The following is an 18180-nucleotide window of genomic DNA, read 5'->3' as shown; positions in this document are numbered from 1 at the left end:
CTTTATTTTCTTTCGTCTGTTTACCTAAATGCAGATTCCCGGTCGGAATATTATCGCTTTTTTACGAGAAAAATGGCATAAAAATTGATTTTAAACAGTGGTTGAGATGCTTCGAAGTACGGTAATGGAATATTTAGATTTTTTTTGTCACGAAATGCGCCATGCTCGTCACCCGTATTTACTCTTTCGGATAGTGTCTTGAACGCACGAACAAAACGCCGCTATTTGGATATAACAATGGATTATTTGGGACCAAACCAACATTTGTTATTGAAGTAGAAGTCCTGGGAGTGCATTCTGACGAAGAACACCAAAGGTAATCAAACTTTTCTAATAGTAAATCGGAGTTTGGTGAAGGCTAAACTTGCTGGGTGTCTAAATAGCTAGCCCTGTGATGCCGGGCTATCTACTTAGAATATTGCAAAATGTGCTTTCACCAAAAAGCTATTTTAAAATCGGACCTATCGAGTGCATAGAGGAGTTCTGTATCTATAATTCTTAAAATAATTGTTATGCTTTTTGTGAACGTTTATCGTGAGTAATTTAGTACATTTTTAGTAAATTCACCGGAAGTTTGCGGAGGGTATGCTAGTTCTGTACGTCACATGCTAATGTAAAAAGCTGGTTTTTGATATAAATATGAACTTGATTGAACAAAACATGCATGTATTGTATAACATAATGTCCTAGGGTTGTCATCTGATGAAGATCATCAAAGGTTAGTGCTGAATTTAGCTGTCTTCTGGGTTTTTGTGATATATATATATGCTAGCTTGAAAAATGGGTGTCTGATTATTTCTGGCTGGGTACTCTGCTGACATAATCTAATGTTTTGCTTTCGTTGTAAAGCCTTTTTGAAATCGGACAGTGTGGTTAGATTAACGAGAGTCTTGTCTTTAAAATGCTGTAAAATAGTCATATGTTTGAGAAATTGAAGTAATAGCATTTCTAAGGTATTTGAATAACGCGCCACAGGATTTCACTGGCTGTTACGTAGGTGGGATGAAATCGTCCCACTGGCCCTAGAGAAGTTAACAATGACAACACATTTACTGTCTGTGGTCAGAGTTTAAACAGAGACTTCATGTTGCATTTAAACATACACAGTCCAATATGTTATTCATTTGATTTGACGTGGGTTCCCATTAGCTGACTCCATAACAACAGCTAGTCTACCTCGTTGGATCCCCTGACTCCATAACAACAGCTAGTCTACCTGGTTGGATCCCCTGACTCCAGAACAACAGCTAGTCTACCTGGTTGGATCCCCTGACTCCAGAACAACAGCTAGTCTACCTGGTTGGATCCCCTGACTCCAGAACAACAGCTAGTCTACCTGGTTGGATCCACTGACTACATAACAACAGCTAGTCTACCTGGGGTACACACAACTAAAAAGACGTAACAGTTTAGATTGAAAGACGGTAGTAGACATTACGAACATTTACCAAGTAGACATTACAGACAGTTAATGTAGCTGGTAGGTATTTATTCTATACCAAGTGTAAGGTTCTGCTTTTTCTTTGTTCTGGAACGTAACCCTGTTTCTTTGTGTTCTGGAACGTAGCCCTGTTTCTTTGTGTTCTGGAACGTAGCCCTGTTTCTTTGTGTTCTGGAACGTAGCCCTGTTTCTTTGTGTTCTGGAACGTAGCCCTGTTTCTTTGTGTTCTGGAACGTAACCCTGTTTCTTTGTGTTCTGGAACGTAGCCCTGTTTCTTTGTGTTCTGGAACGTAGCACTGTTTCTTTGTGTTCTGGAACGTAGCCCTGGTTCTTTGTGTTCTGGAACGTAGCCCTGTTTCTTTGTGTTCTGGAACGTAGCCCTGTTTCTTTGTGTTCTGGAACGTAGCCCTGTTTCTTTATGTTCTGGAACGTAGCCCTGTTTCTTTGTGTTCTGGAACGTAGCCCTGTTTCTTTGTGTTCTGGAACGTAGCCCTGTTTCTTTGTGTTCTGGAACGTAGCCCTGTCTTTCAATTTTGTTCGTTGATTTCACCTGTGTTCGTTTCTCACCTGATCTCATCAGCTCCCTATTTAGTTCAGAGTTTTCTGTTTGTAAGGTTGTGAGGTATTGTTTGATTTCTTTGACTTTCTACCTGTATTTGACCATTGTCTGCTTGTGACCATGATTCCTGCCTTCTGCGAAGGCTTAATCAACATCTGCTGCGCTCTGCGTGAATCTACACTGTTTTCCCCTGAATATTCATTACAAAATACCTCACCTAAAAACGGAATGGATTCAGCGGTGCTACTGCGGCGCCTAACCCAGCAAGAGGAGTTTATGGGGGAAATTTGCAATCTTCTCCGCCAGCCTATCCCTACTCTTCCGATGCCAGGTATTGTAACCCATAGCCCTCCTTCGTTCATATCCATGCCTGGAAATTATGACGGTTCACCTGGGAAATGTCAGGGATTTCTGATGCAATGCAGCAAATACATTGAGCACAACCCCACTATCTTCTCCACCGACAAGAGCATGGTGGATTTTGTTGTGTCTCTACTCACAGGCAAAGCCCTGGATTGGGCCACCGCCATGTGGACTGCCAACAGCACAGAACTCAGATCCGAGACCCATTTCCACACCCTCTTCAAAGAGGTATTCGATCACTCCCCTCCGGTCGTCCTATAGGAGACATCCTCATAGAACTTCATCAAGGACGCAATTCAGCTGCCGAGTACGCCTTCGAGTTCCACACCATGGCTGCTGGGAGTGAATGGAATGAGGCTGCTTTACTTACCGTCTACCGAAGAGGGCTCAACAGGGAAATTCAGGCAGAGCTGGCCTGTAGAGGTGACCTTCAGGATTTAAATCAATACATTCGTATCGCCATCGACCACCTCATCGCCGACCACCGTAGAACTCTGCCACCCAGGAACCCGAAACCTTCTCTTTCCATGATTCCGTCATCCTGTCAGTCTTCCAGAGCCCATGCAGTTGGGCCATGCTCCTCTCCCGTGTATCGACTGTCAAAAGCGGATCCAAGAAGGGCTCTGCCTATACTGTGGAGGGAAAGATCATCTACTCAGCCATTGCTCTGTTCGCCTCCCATGGAGCGATGAGAAGGGTCCCTCCGCTGCCATGTAGGTAGACGTGTCCTTATTTCTAAATGTCTCCCAGAAGCAATTCTCCGTCCCAATATTGATGACCGTGAAGGGGGATGCCAAGTATATAGAAGGCTTGAGAGATTTGGGAGCAGCAGGTAAGTTTATCGATCACCAGCTAGTACAAGAGCTTGACATTGCTCTAACACCTGTCACCCCTCCCTTAAGGATTAACACACTGGACGGGCAGCCATTGGGCACGGGCTTCATCACGCACCTGACACAGAGCGTCACCCTCCAGATTGGAGTCTTCCACACCAAAACCATTCAACTCATGGACCTCTCATCCCCCAAATAGCCACTCAACCTGGGACACCCCTGGCTTTGTCGTCACGACCCTGCCATCTCGTGGAGACGAGGTGAACTACTGTCCTTAGCTTCTACCTGCTTCTCCAGTTGTCTCAGCCTACCCTGCAGAGACACCATCATTGAGGACTCTGCCTCGGCAGTGCCACCCACCATACCATCTAATACGCCCAGTACAGCAACGTCTTCAGCAAAGTCAAGGCCTCCACTCTGCCACCACATTGCCTAGGAGACTGTGCTATTGACTTACTCCCTGGAGTGTCCCCACCGAATGGCCGTGTTTACCCCCTATCTATCCCGGAAAATGAGGCAATGGAGAACTACATTGATGAATCACTCAAAAGGTTTCATTCGTCCTTCTTCCCCGACTGCGTCCAGTTTCTTCTTTGTTGTTAAAAAGGACGGTGGTCTCCGTCCATGTATTGATTATCGTTCCCTGAATTACGTCACGGTCAAGAACCGTTTCCCTCTTCCTCTGATCCCAGAGACCCTTGAACAACAACATCTATACTAAACTCGACCTGCGAAGTGCATATAACCTTGTCCGTATACGTGAAGGCGACGAATGGAAGACAGCCTTTATCACTGCTCGAGGGCACTATGAATACCTGGTTATGCCCTACGGCCTTACGAATGCCTCTGCCGTCTTCCAATCCTTTATGAACGAGGTTTGCCAGGATATGATCAATCGCTTTCTCATCGTCTACATTGATGACATCCTGATTTACTCCTACTCCCCGAAGGAACACGTAAAGCATGTGAAAAAGGTTCTTCAACGGCTGCTTCACCATAACCTTTATGTGAAGACTGACAAGCTTCCTTGTCCATGTAAGCTTCCTCGGCTTCATGCTGACACAAGGCGGGGTCAGCATGGATGAGAACAAAGTCACCGCCATCAGTAACAGGCCCAAACCCACCACCGTTAAGGAACTCCATTTCATTGGGTTCGCCAACTTCTATCGCCGGTTCATTCAGAACTTCAGTTCTACTGCCACTCCCCTTACCAGCCAAAAGACCCGGACCCTTCAATGGACTGATACCGCCCTGACTGCGTTCAACTTGAAATGCCTGTTTACCTCAGCTCCTGCCCTTCGCCAACCTGATCTGACCCTTCCTTTCACCCTGGAGGTGAATGCCTCTGAAGTAGGAGCCATAATCTCTCAGCGGGTGGGAACACCTTCCAAATCACATCTCTGTGCCTTCTTCTCGAGGAAGTTATCCCCCGCTGAGAGGAATTACGATGTGGGAAACAGAGAACTCCTCTCCATCAAGCTAGCCCTCGAGGAGTGGCGCCACTAGTTGAAGGGTGCAAACATCCCCTAACAGCTCATCGTAATCTGGAATATATCAGAGGGGCCAAGAGAAACTCCAGACAAGCCCGCTGGGCTCTATTCTTCACACGTGTCCATTTTCATGTTACTTACATCCCTGGAAAGAAAAACGTAAAAGCTGATGCTCTCTCTTGCCAGTCTGACCTTCCGACCAGTAACTCAGACCCTACACCCATACTTCCTTCCTCTTGCATTATGGTACCGGTACAGTGGGAGATTCACTCTGCCATACAAGAAGCCCTAACCTCAGACCCGGCTCCTCCTGAGACACCAGCTGGGAATAGTTTCATGCCAGCAGCTGTTAGACCCCCAACTGATGCAATGTTGTCACATGTCCTTGGGGTCAGGACATCTGGACATTACACGAACCCCCGAACTTCTAGCCCGGAAGTTATGGTGGTCCTCACTGGCATCCGACGTAAGGGATTACGTAGTCTCCTGTCCAGTCTGCGCCCGAACCAAAAGCCCTCGTCATCTCCCTTCCTTACATACATCAAGGGAACATTTCGGCACTTGCTGTATGGTTGATGAGAAAGTCCATATTGCAAATGTACGGTCCCTTACTAGACGTCCGCGAACATTTGTAAAATTCGCAGACGGCGCCGGGCCGTGCACCGCGGCCGGATCTTCCGGGAAGTCATCGAACGGAGTCTCTCGGACATTCGGTTACCGTTTTATAAAATGTTCACATTTTGGTCATTTCTCACCTGTCCCGAATTATACCACAGGAGGGCGAATGGAATCATATTGCAAATGTAACAAACATCACCAATCACGACGTGGCCTTTTCTCCTAAACGGAAAAGACTTCGAAGACGAAACTTGGTGAGCATTGGTTTGGCATAATGGGCAGTTGGTCCCGAACAAGATGGAGTCGAGGCCTCAACGCTTTTTGAGTTAAGGCCATTTTTCTGGGAATAAAGGTCAAAAATGAAAATTGAGCGCTAATTTGACCACTTCACGTCAAAGTACATAAGCCTACGATGTCAGGAAAAAAAGAACCAGACATTTATCTATCGTCATTTAAAACTTCTTCAGCCTACCATCCCGTTAGCGGGATCATTTTCCAGCGAAAACTCCTAGCGACATTAGCATAACGAAATTCAATATTTTTTTTTTTTCAAATATAGGGCTGTCTCATATCGTTTTATAGATACACCTCTCTTGAATCGACCCTCGTTGTCCGATTTCAAAAAGGTTTTACAGGAAAAGCACAATATTAGATTATGTTAGAGGAGTACATTGTAAAAGTCGCATCATATGAATTTTCCGAGCAAGCACACCCATCACATATAACCAAAAAACAGCTAAATGCAGCACTAACCTTTTACAAACTTCATCAGATGACACACCTAGGACATCATGTTACACACAGCATGCAATCTTTTGTTCAATAAAGGTCATATTTCTATATAAAAACAGCATTTTACATCGGCACCTGAGGTTGACTAACTATTTTCCCATATAATGCGTCCCGGGAAACAGTGCTACAATTTTATAAATTACTATTCGAAAACGATTTTTTTAATATATATTGTCAATCTAAGATTTATAGATGAATATCTCTTGAAAACACCTGTCAAAACAGATTTTAAATTAACTTTACAGGGTAATCACACTTTGAGATCAAATGGGATGCGATACCCAGAAATTGAGCTCGAAAACCTAGCTCGGCGCCACCTGTGAACAATAGCACGTAACATCTGATATTGTATAATATCGCCAATAATCCCTCACCTTTAGTTGTCTTCATCAGAAATCACTTCCCGATGTCCCAGGTCCATGACAAATGTATTTTCGGTCGAAAAAGTCCATGCTTTATGTTCCATTAGCTTCCTCTTGTTAGCGCGTCCTAAGGCTGTAATCAAATGTTGATCCGTGGGCGGCAGCTGTCTAACGCAAAATGACTGTTTACGGTAAGTTAGGGTCGTTCAAACATGTCAAACGTTGTATCAAGTAATCGTCAGGGCCTGTTTCAACAAGAGAGCCAATCAGATTCGAGTGGGACGATTTCATTGTGTTTCAAAAAACTTCCAAAGGTGGGGGCAGACACGGCCGCCAACGTCACAATGCTCATGGCCCTCCGACTGTGACCAATTGCCACATCGTCTCTTTCACTGAGTTTCCACCGCAGAACCCTCAAAACACTTTGTAAAGACTGGGGACATCTAGTGGAAGCACTGGAAAGTGCTCAATTTTCATTTTTTTACGTTGTGATTTATAGGTAAGGCTGTGAAGTCGAGTCCACAATTCAGATTTCCACTTCCTGGTTCAATCGGTCTCGGGGTTTTGACTGCCATACGAGTTCTGTTATACTCACAGACACCATTCAAACAGTTTTAGAAAATTCAGGGTGTTTTCTATCCATATAAAATAAGTATATGCATGTCTTAGCTTCTGACTTTGATTAGTAGGCCGTTGAAAATGGGAACGATTTTTTTCCAAAATGCGCTGTGGCGCCCCCTATCCTAGGGTAAATCCAACAGGTTAAGAGAAATTGTACAATGTCAAATTGGTGATATTCAAAAAAAGGAGGGTTTTTCAAAAAAGTTACAGATCCAGTTGCAGCGTGTTCAGATGAATCCGTTAAGGTGGGTTTTGGAGCTCTGTGAGATTTCTGTGATTTTCTGAAACAACACAAACTTGTTCAACCCTCTGTAAATAAGTCAGTTCTTAACGTAAAGACTTAAAACTCAAAATTCTATAAGAGCCTAACCCAAGGAGGATATGTGTTCACTTTTAGCTTCCTGTGTCAACCAGAAGTGCCTCAAAATGGTGTCATGGGGGCTGTAGTGAAGGGTAAAAAGGTCAGATATTTCCACAACTTCATATGTGTGATTAGGCAACCCTCATGAACTGTAAATCATGAACTGTAAATCAGTCATTTCTCCAAACAGTCAAAGAAAAGCTCTCTCACACACACACACACACACACACACACACACACACACACACACACACACACACACACACACACACACACACACACACACACACACACACACACACACACACACACACACACACACAGAGCAAGGATGGAGTGACAGAGCACGGTGCTTAAAGACACACAGAGCCTGCAATGTCATTACCATTATCTCTAGGCTGTGCCGAGTTCAACGAGATGCCCCGCTTGACCGCAGCTCGCTCGGTCTAAGCACAGCGATCGTGAGAAAAAGTAGGCCCAAAATGAAGCCTGGCCCAAAATGTCAAGTGCTTTTGGGTGACAGTGGCGGAACCGTTAGGGTTAGAAGCACAATTCGACCTCAGGAATGTTCCCGAGGTCCTCCCGATCTGTGCAAGCCTAACCTTGACCATGTGGCATTAACCCTTAACAGTTAAAAGAAGGTGTATCCATCAAAAAGTTTGCAATGACTTTTCTCCCCATAGGAATACATTGCCTATTGCCCTAAATTCAACCTGAAGCCTATGTGGGTTATGAATGCCTTACGAACCTGTCTTTGTTGACATACCATCAAGCCACTATGAGGTCTACCTGTGTCGATTCTAAGCTTCCTGGATCAACCGGAAGTGGTTAAAAACACCCTAAAGGAAGTTTTTCCATAACCAGCCTGCAGATTGTGAAAATCACTGCATTCAACCCTATGTAGATCAGTCAATTCTAAACATAAAGACTTTAAACTCAGGATTCTGTAAGAGCATACCCTAATCAGGATATGTGTTTATTTATAGCTTCCTGTGCCAACCGGAAGTTCCTTAAATATGGGTCATAGGGGCTGTTTCGAAGGGTTAAAAAAGTCAGATCATTTCAAAACTTCACATGTGTGACTAGGTAACCCTCATGAACTGTAAATCAGTAATTTATCCCATCAGATTTGCAAAAAAACTAACAGACACACACACACACTCAGCTAGGACATAGTGACACAGTGTGGGGCTTAGAGACATACAGTGCCTGCAATAGTTACCTTCGTTCGAACGATAAAAGAACCGTCAGACCTAGAGCTCTGAAACTTTACAAACCTGTTCTAGAGCTCAAGTCGATTTTGCACGGTGAGTTGTGGCTCTAGACGGTTCTTAGACCGAGAAACTGCCTCGTACATTTGCAATATGTTCAATTCATTTTGACATCACGAAAATGGCGACATTTAGAAATGTCCAAGAGTCGCAAGACTAGGTGCATTGAAACCGCCTCGGCCCATAGACACAGACCCCAACATTTCTGTCCGATAGCTCATTCAAGGACCCCATAGCAACGCCCAGAACAATTAAGGTCATTGCTCGGGCACCGAATGACCTATTGAGCCGAAACTTGGGATTCGGGGTTGCCTCACATAGGCCTACACATAATGTCAGAGCTGGACCCGCAGCTAGAACATAACTATGTGTTTTATGTTTTTTTATGGTTTAGACTGAAGGCGCTGTGAATTATGGGCCTGCTCTGAAATATGTGATAGTTGGCTTCTAAACGAGTTGGAAAAAGTGGATTTGGTGTCAGATGGTATCAGTTTGGTGTCAGAATGACATCTAATTGACTGATGGACGCTGACTTGCTGGGTGACGAGTGATGGAGAGGAACCAGAGTCACTGCCCGGCCATCCTGGGTTCATCGGGCCAGTCAATTATGCATTTCTGCAGTATTTTTGAGCATGTCAAATTCGTGATAATGGTCATTTTGGATGTTTTTCAAAAAATCGTTAAAAAACAACAGAGTCCCACTTCTTCCTCATCATACATGACAAATAGACCATCTAGGTTGATTCATGGCTTAACATAGGGCTATATATCATTTGGGCAGTATACAGCTCAAGAATACATATACATGCCCGTCTGAAGTTTGCCAATGAACATCTGAATGACTACTCAGAGGACAAGTGGGGAAAGTGTTGTGGTCAGATGAGACCAAAATGGAGCTCTATGACATCAACTCAACTCGCCGTGTTTGGAGGAGGAGGAATGCTGCCTATGACCCCAAGAACACCATCTCCACCATCAAACATGGAGGTGGAAACATTATGCTTTGGGGGTGTTTTTCTGCTAAGGGGACAGGACAACTTCACCACATCAAAGGGACGATGGACGGGGCCATGTACCGTCAAATATTGGGTGAGAACTTCCTTCCCTCAGCTAGGGCATTGAAAATGGGTCGTGGATGGGTATTCCAGCATGACAATGACTCAAACCACACGGCCAAGGCAACAAAGTAGTGGCTCAAGAAGAAGCACATTAAGGTCCTGGAGTGGCCTAGCCAGTCTCCAGACCTTAATCCCATAGAAAATCTGTGGAGGGAGCTGAAGGTTCGAGTTGCCAAATGTCAGCCTTGAAACCTTAATGACTTGGAGAAAATCTGCAAAGAGGAGTGGGACAAAATCCCTCCTGAGATGTGTGAAAACCTGGTGGCCAACTACAAGAAACGTCTGACCTCTGTGATTGCCAACAAGGGTTTTGCCAGCAAGTACTAAGTCATGTTTTGCAGAGGGGTCAAATACTTATTTCCCTCATTAAAATGCAAATATTTTATAACATTTTTGACATGCGTTTTTCTGGATTTTTTTGTTGTTATTCTGTCTCTCACTGTTCAAATAAACCTACTATTAAAATTATAGACTGATCATTTATTTGTAAGTGGGCAAACGTACAAAATCAGCAGGGGATCAAATACTTTTTTCCCCCACTGTACATGCCATTTGGACATGGTTCACTGACTTTTGGGTTTGGAAACCGACTTCCTATGATCTTACATGGCAAAGGGACAAACATCCTGATTTGGCACATTCAATACTTTCATACATGTGTAACTGACCCACGAAATTATTGGACATTTCATTTGGACATTTCTTATGGCATTTGGCAAAAAAAGAAAAAATTGTCACTTTTGACTTCCTATGAAATCATATTGCAAATGGACAAAACATATGCCTTATGTACAAGCAAAAAAAGTCAATAAAATGTCAAAAGTATGTTCATACAGTTCTTATACATGTGTAATTGACAAAGAAAATCAAAAGAATTTCGAAAAACGGTCCAGAAAGCACTTTTTTAAGGGGGTGATACGTTTTCAAAAAAACGTTCATATTTTCAAAAAGTTTTTCAAAATTTTACTCTTGGGTGTTGACTTGTGTTACATTTGCAATATGAAAATCCACGGTGGAGCGCGTTCGCCATCTATAGGATTTTTGGGGTGTGACACCAGTCTACCCGCAGTACGTCCCCATCGTTGGACATCGGAGGGGAACCTGCCTACGCCATACGAGCCATCCTTGATTCCAAACGCCTGAGAGGTCGCATCCACTACCTAGTGGACTGGGAAGGTTATGGGCCTGAAGACCAGTTCTGGGTCCCCGACCAAGAGGGTGAGGGGGCTAGTTAAAACCTGTTGGCTATAGCTGTTCTGCTGGCGGAACGTCTAGCCAACATCCAATGGAACAGCAGGGCGCGAAATACAAAACATCAAAAATCTAATAATGTCAATTTCTCAAACATACAACTATTTTACACCATTTTAAAGATACACTTCTCCTTAATGTAACCACATTGTCTGATTTCAAAAAGGCTTTACAGCGAAAGCAAAACATTAGATTATGTTAGGAGAGTACATAGACAAAAATAACCACACATACTTGCTTGGAAAATGGCTATGTGTCACAAAAACCCAAAACACAGCTAAATGAAGCACTAACCTTTGACGATCTTCATCAGATGACACTCCTAGGACATCATGTTACACAATACATGTATGTTTTGTTCGATAAAGTTCATATTTATATCCAAAAACAGCATTTTACATTGGCGCGTGATGTTCAGAAAATGTATTCCCACCAAAACGTTTGGTGAATGTGCACATCAATTTACAAAAATACTCATCATAAACGTTGACAAAATATATAACAATTATTTAAAGAATAATAGATAGACTACCCCTGGATGCAACCGCTGTGTCAGATTTTAACCCCTGTGCTACATCCAGCGAAAAATCATATCGCCATTAGCTTAACAAAATTTAATACTTTTTTTTTTCAATTTTTTTTTTCAAATTATATCGTTTTATAGATACACCTCTCCTGAATCGAACCACGTTGTCCGATTTCAAAAAGGCTTTACAGCAAAAGCAAAACATTAGATTATGTTAGAGGAGTATATCGTAAACGTAGCCACAGCCATTTTCCGACCAACCACATGCATCACAAATAACCAAAAAACAGCTAAATGCAGCACTAACCTTTGACAATCTTCATCAGATGACACACCTAGGACATCATGTTACACAATACATGCATTCTTTTGTTCGATAAAGTTCATATTTATATATAAAAACAGCATTTTACATCGGTGCGTAACGTTGACTAACTATTTTCCCTCAAATGCATCCAATGAAACAGCGCTACAATTTACTAAATTACTATTCGAAAACATTTTAAAAATGTAATATTGTCATTCTAAAATTTATAGATGAATATCTCTTGAAAGCACCTGTAATGCCAGATTTAAAAATAACTTTACTGGGTAATCACACTTTGCGATAAAAGGGGATGCGATACTCAGAACAATAGGCTAGCAATAGCAATAGGCTAGCCATCTTGGAACAATCGCTTATCAAATCTAGTCTTGTATACTATTGTCAATAATCCCTTACCTTTGATTATCTTCATCCTTAGGCACTTCCAGGAATCCCAGGTCCACAACAAATGTATTTTCGTTCGAAAAAGTTCATCCTTTATGTTCCATTAGCTTGTTGTTGTTAGCGCGTTCTGAAGGCTCTCTTACCTTTGCTGATCTTCGTCAGAATGCACTCCCAGGCCTGCTACTTCCACAAGAAATGTTGTTTTTGTTCGAAATAATCCATATTTTTGTCCAAATACCTCAGTTTTCTTTGTGCGTACAGAGCACTATCCAAAGGCATAACGCGCGAGCGCGGTACCAGAGACGAAAAGTCTTTTTAACCTGTTATGGATAGGGGGCAGTGTTTTCACGGCCGGATAAAAAACATACCCGATTTAATCTGTTTATTACTCCTGCCCAGAAACTAGAATATGCATATAATTGCATATAATTGTTTGATTTGGATAGAAAACACCCTAAAGTTTCTAAAACTGTTTGAATGGTGTCTGTGAGTATAACAGAACTCATATGGCAGGCTAAAACCTGAGAAGATTCCAAACAGGAAGTGCCCTCTCTGACCATTTCTTGGCCTTCTTTAGCCTCTTTATTGAAAACAGAGGATCTCTGCTGTAACGTGACATTTTCTAAGGCTCCCATAGGCTCTCAGAAGGCGCCAGAACGTTGAATGACTCTGCAGTCCCTGGCTGAAAAACAGTAGCGCATTTGGATAGTGGTCGATCTGAGAACAATGAAACGGTTGCGCGCGTGCACATGAAGAGTCCATTTTACATTTTCAGTCTTTGAACGAAAACGACGTCTCCCGGTCAGAATATTATCACTATTTTACGAGAAAAATTGCATAAAAATTGATTTTAAACAGCGTTTGACATACACAATACATGTACACAAACGGTAATGGAATATTTTGAATTTTTTTGTCACGACACGCGCCGGCGCGTCACCATTCGGATAGTGTCTTGAATGCAAGAACAAAACGCCGCTATTTGGATATAACTATGGATTATTTGGAACAAAAACAACATTGGTGTGGAAGTAGAAGTCCTGGGAGTGCATTCTGACGAAGAACAGCAAAGGTAATCCAATTTTTCTTATAGTAAATCTGAGTTTGGTGAGTGCCAAACTTGGTGGGTGTCAAAATAGCTAGCCTGTGATTGCCGGGCTATCTACTCAGAATATTGCAAAATGTGCTTTCACCAAAAAGCTTTTTTAAAATCGGACACCGCGATTGCATAAAGGAGTTCTGTATCTATAATTCTTAAAATAATTGTTATGTTTTTTGTGAACGTTTATCATGAGTAATTTAGTAAATTCACCGGAGGTTTTCGGTATGTTTGCTAGTTCTGAACGTCACATGCTAATGTAAAAAGCTGGTTTTTGATATAAATATGAACTTGATTGAACAAAACATGCATGTATTGTATAACATAAGGTCCTAGGAGTGTCATCTGATGAAGATCATCAAAGGTTAGTGCTGCATTTAGCTGTGGTTTTGGTTTTTCTTACATTATATGCTAGCTTGAAAAATGGGTGTGTGATTATTTCTGGCTAGGTACTCTGCTGACATAATCTAATGTTTTGCTTTCGCTGTAAAGCCTTTTTGAAATCAGACAGTGTTGTTAGATAAAGGAGAGTCTTGTCTTGAAAATGGTGTAAAATAGTCATATGTTTGAAAAATGGAAGTTTTGGGATTTTTGAGGAATTTGTAAATCGCGCCACGCCCTATCATTGGATATTGGAGCGGTGTTCCGCTAACGGAACATCTAGATGTAAGAGTTTAAAATAAATCTTTATGGTATTTTTAACGTAAAAATGCGATAATATTCCAACCAGACAATAGCATATTCATTCAAGAAGGAAAAGAAGAAACGGCGCGCTCGCGGAATCGCGCATCATCAATCCCTTTGTCCCCAGGCAGTCCACTGTGTCATAAGCTTCGTCTTCTGATGAGGAGAAATCATCGGACCAATACGCAGCGTGGTAAGTGTCCATACTTATACCTTTATTTTTAAACGTGAACACTAAACAAAACAAGAAAACGAACGACAGTCCTGTAAGGCTACACAGCTATACAAAGAAACATCTACCCACAAACACAAGAGATAATAAACCCACTTAAATATGGCCTCTAATTAGAAGCAATGACAACCAGCTGCTTCTAATTGGAGGTCGTTACCAAAACTAGCATAGAAATAGACAAACTCGAAAATCCACATAGAAATAGAAAACATAGAACATAAACCAAAAACCCCGAAACACACAAAACAAACACACCCCTGCCACGTCCTGACCAACTACAATAACAAAATGACCCCTTACAGGTCAGGACGTGACACACTGATTGACTGAGCTCCTATTCTTTGCCCAGTGACAGGAGAATGCTGAAAGAACTTTCTGAAGGCTGTTGACAGCCAATGGAAGCCTTCGGAAGTGCAACGTGACCCCACAGACACTGTAGTTTCGATAGAGATTCAAAAGAAGAACTACAATTCTCAGACTTTCCACTTCCTGGTTGGATTTTTCTCAGGTCTTTGCCTGCCATCTGAGTTCTGTTATACTCACAGACATCATTCAAACAGTTTTAGAAACTTCTGAGTGTTTTCTATCCAAATCTACTAATAATATGCATATTCTAGTTTCTGGGCCAGAGTAGTAACCAGTTTAATTTGGGTACGTTTTTCATCCGGCCGTGAAAATACTGCCCCCTATAGCGAAGAGGTTAAAATTGTCCCTTTCCTAAATTAGCCATGGATGTAGATAGGGATTCTAACTTGTGGTTTTACTTAATACTCCATAATGCCAATGATTATAACGGTGATTCTGATCCGACCATTAATTCATACATTGTTTTGCTCCTGGCCTGAGAGGATAGAAGTTCAATATGTAGCTAGATGTAGAAGGCTAATGTTAACTAGCTAACGTTGACCATGAATGGAAGTTAGGCTAGCGAGCATTTTAGCCATGTAGCCTAGGACAACAAACAAGAAAAGTGTGTACTGCATAACAGAGTGATAGACCGTTTTGTCAACATGACAGAGAGGAGGATGTCATTGGTGTTTCTCTACAATTAGGGTGAGTCAACATGGTTTTTCTACTTGTATGAACGCGCACAGACATCAGGACCATGAACCGTTCTTTACAACGTGCAGTAACTCTCTGTGGTTCTAAATTAATAGTTGTTTCGTGGGCCAGAAATGTCGGAAACATTAACTTGCTTGACCATGCTGTAGGTCATGTAGCTGTCTGTTAAATACAATATGCTTTGTGGACTTCACTGGACAGAGGTTTCTATCCGGTTTTGTGATTAAACAAAGGTGTGGTTCAATTTATTCTGCCATTGTGTCTTCTTATTGTCTCGGATTTAGTAATTATATATTAATAACAGTGATTTTACCCACGCACCGATACTGGTGTGACCTCATAATTGGCGTGGATGTAATGTGAACGCCTCCGCTTTAGGCTTCTGTAGGACTGAACCTGCCAAGTTGATGTAAGAGCTACGGAATGTTTTAATTATAGGCTACGTCCGGGCGTTCTCCGTTGTATTTTTTTAATTTGTATCATGTCATTAACTATCAGCCACTATCGAGAACCACGCTCAGTAATACCCACATACATTTATAACTGTCACTTGAGTGTTCGTTCTCCTCAAATTGTATCTTACATTGTTGCATCATTGCATTCTGTTCACCTTTCTTTCAAATCAAATCAAATGTATTTATATAGCCCTTCTTACATCAGCTGATATCACAAAGTGCTGTACAGAAAACCCAGCCTAAAACCCCAAACAGCAAGTAATGCAGGTGTAGAAGCACGGTGGATAGGGGAAAAACTCCCTAGAAAGGCCAACCTACACTTTCCTCTGTCACGTCAGTTGTTCCTGGGGGTCGTCAGCATCAGGCTAAAGTTGTGGAACATATCGCCCGTTTGAACCATTATGGAACTGAGACCCCACGGAGCAGGTTAAACCTGCTGCTCGGTTCACGACGACTGGACCGTTGTGATACAGTTCCATGATTAGTGAGAATTAGGGTAGATGTATAGGACCCTCCCTATTCAACCTTTATTGTACACTTTTTAACACCTTCCAATGTTTCATGGATTCAACTTGAATATGACAACTTTCAGGATGAATCAAACCGCTGTATTTATTATTTATCAATATATTTCGTGTGAAAACGCTGTTGAATGACAACTTCACCAGAAAATCTGTTGGCCAGCAAGTGGGTGTTTTCAGTGATTAAATTACATGTATTCAGCGCCTCCGAGGGAACCACGCCTGCAAAGCCCGTTATTCAACTTAATAAGGTAAGTCTGAATATAAACTGATGACAGGTACGTAGGAAAGGCGTGCATAAGAAGGGCGTCATTTCGTAAATTGGGAAAGTGCCCTTAGTGAATACACACATGCACTGCTTGAGTTTGTGGTGGACTATTGACTCAGAAATGTACCACTTTTTTACTAGAACCTGTGAATTCAATATAGACTTTAATACAGAGTAGCAAAGCCGAGCCCTTCCATGGAAGGACCCCATTACACACGTAACAGAGCCGAGCCCCTCCATTGAAAAAGACTAAATTGTCATATTACAGATTCCTGCCTTTATAGGATTCTGTCTTTGCATAACGTATAGAGTCCCCTCATTACCTTCTCATCTCAGTTCTGGCTTGTTAACGCCCACATCTGACAGCTGTATATATGTTCCATTCCTTATATGGCCATTCTGTCTTAGCTCTTCAAACTGGACAGTCTAAATATTGCCTAAATACTGCCTGCTAATATTGGAGTCCTGCGCTAGATGACATCATCTCTGCATCCGGCCAATGTAATTATTGTCTTGATGTTTTCTCAGCATAGCAACTGTACATAGTTACATTGAATAATCTCCCACAAGTTCACATGAGGTGCGATCAGTTTATCTCGCCCGTTGCACCGGGGCTTGTATTCAGAAGAAAGGTGTGCCGACACCGATTGAACCAGTGGGTAAAATAATACAACGGTGCACCGGCCAAGTTATATCGAGCGCACATTAGTGAGCAAAACGGACCACCACTTTCCTGATCGGTGTCGCCAGAAAGCATTTTCAGCTTTGATTTAGCCCTACATTTAAATAGTTTCTATGCCCGTTGTCGCTCGTCACTTTACTTGACTGACTTGTTGAAACAGAGCGTTTTCTTTAGTGACAGATTTACATAATTCCGATTCATGTCTTCTAACGTAGTTTCATCACGCGGATAATAATCACGATAATGCGCTGTCAGTCGCCTTTACCAATAATACTCTACCTCATATCCCTGTAGCCTATAACATCACATTGGATCATATTGATTAGGCTAATCAATATCAATCAACACCAATGTAAATAATACTAAACTTATCATTTTATAAAGTTGAAATCAGTATTGTATTAACTTAACAATTCTTCAGGTGTGTTTCCCTTAAATCATCTTTCTCTCTATGAAAGCCTAACTTCTCCACAACACTTTCTACAATAAATGATAAAAGAACGTAACAAACCTCAAATGTTTCAGTCTTCTACCCGTAAGGTCCATTTCTTCCTCTAGGTCCTTAAACATGGACTTGCTGTGTTGGGACATGAGAATAGAGGTGGAGTGAGGAGAGAGTGGGGAGGTGGAGGGAGAGAGGAAGGGAAGGGAGGGAGGGAGGGAGGGAGGGAGGGAGGGAGGGAGGGAGGGAGGGAGGGAGGGAGAGAGGGAGGAGAGAGGTGGAGGGGGAGGGAGGGAGGAGACGTGGGGAGAGGAAGGAGATGGGAGAGAGGGAGAGAGGAGAGAGGTGGAGGGGGGGAGGGAGGGAGGGAAGGGAGAGGCGGAGGGAGGAGAGAGGTGGAGTGGGAGAGAGGGAGGGAGG

Source organism: Salmo trutta, unplaced genomic scaffold (genome assembly GCF_901001165.1).
Source record: "Salmo trutta unplaced genomic scaffold, fSalTru1.1, whole genome shotgun sequence".
Taxonomy (NCBI): domain Eukaryota; kingdom Metazoa; phylum Chordata; class Actinopteri; order Salmoniformes; family Salmonidae; genus Salmo; species Salmo trutta.
This window is presented reverse-complemented; position numbering follows the sequence as displayed.